This window comes from Vicugna pacos, chromosome 2, assembly GCF_048564905.1.
Source record: "Vicugna pacos chromosome 2, VicPac4, whole genome shotgun sequence".
Classification (NCBI taxonomy): Eukaryota; Metazoa; Chordata; class Mammalia; order Artiodactyla; family Camelidae; genus Vicugna; species Vicugna pacos.
Genome location: NC_132988.1, coordinates 97,181,074 through 97,185,189, shown reverse-complemented (window position 1 = coordinate 97,185,189; position 4,116 = coordinate 97,181,074). Strand labels below are relative to the sequence as shown.

Genomic DNA, 4,116 nt, shown 5'->3' with positions numbered 1-4,116 from the left:
TTACTAGCCATTTTAAAGCACACAATTCAATGCATTTAATTCATTCAGAAGGGTGTGCAACCACCACCTCTCTCTAGGTTGAAAGATTTTCACTTTCAAAAAAACCCCCATACCCCTTAACCTCCTCATTGTCCCTCCCCTTGGCCCCTGGCAACAATAATCTGCATTTTTGTCTCTATCAAGTTGTCTATTCTGGATATTTATATGAATGCAGTAAGAACCCCTTAAGAACTCTTAGAATTTACTCTCTTAACAACTGTCCTAAATACCACACATCAGTGTTAGCTATAGTCCTCATGTTGTGCATTACCTACCTAGGCCTCACTTATCTTATAACTTGGAAATGTTTACCTTTAGAGAACCTTCATTTTTTTCCCCCAGGGAAAAAAAAAATTATTTAGTTTAACGTTTCCCCTGATCTAAAGAGAAAGATGTCAAGAGAAAGCCAAGAACATATGCATCAGCATACACTCCCCCAACCTGGAATCCAGATAACCTATAAGAAAAAAATAAGGGCAAAGTTCTATTCAACAGATAAATTCATCTTTGCTTCCGGAAAACATTTCCATATTATTTTCCTCTCCTGGCCACTTGGGCCTTCAGAATAGCAGCTTTTTCCTGGCCAGCCTCAGAGCCTTGGGTTTTATTTTTCATGCTCTTTAACATGGGTGTGTTTTTCAGCACATCAGGCAAAATGAGAAAGCAGAGTTTGCTGCCACGGACCTACACCTGCTCCAGCTGTGCCATGAGGCTGGCTCGGTACGTGACTGTGAAGCTGGGCATCTGTCAGTCCATGTTTCCTTCACCTCCTTGAGCTTCCCTTGATACGGCTAGCTGGTGTTTGTCTTACCTGTCACGAGGTGGCCTTCAGCCTCACGTAGGACTGTAATTGGCACACCAGTAGACATCTTGGCAGGAAGTTAGGCTCCAGCCTCCGAAAATATTTTAACTGGCTATTTGTCTTTTTTTGTTGAGTTGTGAGAGTTCTTTATATATTTTGGAGACTAGATCCTTTTAAAATCTTTGATTTGCAAATGTTTTCTGCCTATACGTAGGTTGTCTTTTCATTTTCTTGAGGCCGCTAGAGCTCTTGTACATTGCTGTTTGGAATACAAAATTGTATGGCCACTTTGAAAGTAGTTTGGCTGAGTCTTTTTGTGTTAAACAACTACTTATTATATAGCTCAGCATTCTCATTCTTAGTATACGTGCCAAGAGAAATGAAAACCTGTATCGACACAAAGACATTTATGTGAATGTTCACAGAAGCACTATTTATGATTATTAAGAACTAGAATTAATGCAATGTTCATCAAACAGTGAATGGATAAACAAAACAAGTGCTTTATACATATTATGGACTACTTCGTAGCAACATGAAGGAATGAACTATTGGTACAGAAACAAAAATTACTGAATCTCAACAATATGCTATGTGAAAGCAGTCAAACAGACTGGGTTATTCCATTTATATGGAAGTTATACAATTTATTAAAAGGCAAAGGAGAGGAGATTGATGGCAAATCAGCAAAGGAAAAATTTTATACCATTTTGGTGGAGGTTATATAATTTTATACAATTACTAAAATTATCAAACAATATTCTTAAAATGAGTGCGGTTTATTTTATATGTCAAACCTTAATAAGTTTGGAGAAAATAAATACCTAACTAATTTGAACCAAAAATGGAGAGTTAATTAAATACAAGCGTTAGTTATATCAGTGAAATTTATCTCTGGGACGGTAACTTTGTTAGGGAGAAGGTGATGATTAGTTTCAGATATAAATGACATTCATATGGAAGCATCCTCATAAATCATTTTTTTTTAATTTTTACATTTTTTCAGATTCCACTGTTTAGCTATGGTTAAGTAGCTATTTTTTACGTTAGGAAAAGATACCAGAGGGCACACTTGCACCTGTCAGATTTATATTATTAGCCCAATAATTAGGAGTCCACCAAACAGTGAGAAACTAAGTTATTATTTTATAATTTCAAACCCTGTAACTTTGGTAACCATGTAAATCTCAAGAAACCCTGCAAATCTGTCTTTCTTTTCTGAATGTTCTAATCAACTGCATTACCCCCAAAATGAAACAGCCTTATTCAATGAGCATCAGGAATAACACTTTTATGTTCATTATTTCTCAAATTTCTAATGCAATCTGTAACTAATTATAATCAAGTGTCCATCGTGGATGTTCTCCACAGATATCTTTCTGCCTAATAGTCTCCTACACTTCTGTATATACATACATAAATGACACATTAGATGAAAACTGCTTTTAAGACCCTTTTTTGTCCATTACTGCATTGGCTTTTAAGGTTATATGTTATCACCACAATTAATAGTCCATCTTCATTATGCAAAATTGGAGGAATTCAAGGAGTCAATAATTAAAACTGGTTAAAAATCTAGAAATCACTTACTTTGGTTTATAACATGTAGCATATTTTAAAATACACATCTGATTATAGAGCTTAACAGGAAGTGAAAAGTTTAGTTTTCTGGGTATGTATCATATTTTCATCCTTCCAGGTCTCGTTGGGCATTTGGGTACAGCAAAGTTTCTCCTTCTTAAACTATTTTAAGTTGAGAGACCCTTCAGATTAAAAACAAAAATTCCTTACATGTGAAATCAGAGTAGCTAAAGATTGTAAGATATCAACATAATCAATATTTATTTATAGGAAGGGATATTTATCCTATTATTACTTTTTTTCTATGTTTGAAAGAAATCTCATATATCAGAGCAACTGCTTATCAAATGATAACATTTTATCATGCAATGCTTAATACTATGCCCCAAAATGACATTGGAATTTTTCTTACATTTGGAAATACTAAGCTAAATTCCTAGTACTTTAGACTTGTATATTTCTATATTTTAGTTTTGGTTATCCCAGTCACTAAATGTGGCCTGGAAAAAGCACCATATGATTAATAAGGACAATTGTTCCTCTTTGCTCTCTGATCACTTCATTTATATTCTGTCCTCTTACTTTTGTCTCTCCTTGTCACACTGCACCTTTAGAAGAAAGAGGCTGAACCAGAACTTCTGCTGTAAAATTTGGTAAGGATCCCAGCTCATAATGGCTAGGTATAGATTGTGAACAGAGGCTGTATGTTCATAGGTTCTGTTACCTAGTTGCTTAATTGAGGTTCTTCCTTACTTTGTAAGTGAAACAAAAATGCTTCCTAAAAATCATTGATGTCAATACTATTATGATATTCGGCGCTTAGTTAAACACACACACACACACAAACACACATCCAACAAAAACAGGGTGCCCCTTGTTAGTCAAACATCATATCTCAAAAGACACTCTATTATTAAAATAACTGAGTTTTTTTGCAATATATAATACCCAATAATCATCAATGTTGATGATTTCTAGATTAGAACCAAGTGATTTAGATGTACTTTACTAACAGACTTCTAGAAAAATGGAATTATTTTGACTCTGTCAAATAAGCAATAAAAAGGGAAAAGATGTTTGGACATACTACACTTTCTAAATATCTATACAAAGAAAGGAGAAACATTTATCCTTATTTTCTATATTTAAGAAAGATTAATTTTCTGATTCTTTTAAAAATTCTTATTAACCTATAGAAACTACGATCAAGAGTGTGTGATACAATTATGCATATCATGCAATAACACACACCATATGGAAATATCCAGGACACAAAAATGTAATTATCTATTACTGTTGATGCATTGTGTCTGACTCACTCAATTCCAGGTTATTTATGTGAGCCAACTCAGACAACTCTTGCAATGTAAGTAGGACTTAATTTCAAAATCATATTTCTAAAACATATTTCATAAATCATTTTTGTTAAAAAATAAATGTTCTAGTATTACTTATTTTATGCTTTACTTTCTACACTTTTCTAGAAAGTTCAATGTCATAGTATAAATAGTTACAGAGAAAGGAAACAAATACAGTATAATTTATTTTATCTTAAGCTTATTCCCTGAAAAAAAGTGATTTGATGAATTTTAAGTATTTCAAAAGCAGCGTAGTATCAAAAAATGCCAATAGTCTTAAAAAGAAAACTTTATGCCACACTCTCATTTATATAGTTGTGAATTTATTACTTTAAC

The 4,116-nt window shown here is 33.3% G+C and overlaps 1 pseudogene; it reads right to left on the bottom strand.

The window, feature by feature from the left end:
• Positions 1-540: 540 nt before the first annotated feature.
• On the bottom strand, positions 541-908 carry LOC102543197 (small nuclear ribonucleoprotein Sm D3-like; annotated as a pseudogene).
• Positions 909-4,116: the final 3,208 nt, after the last annotated feature.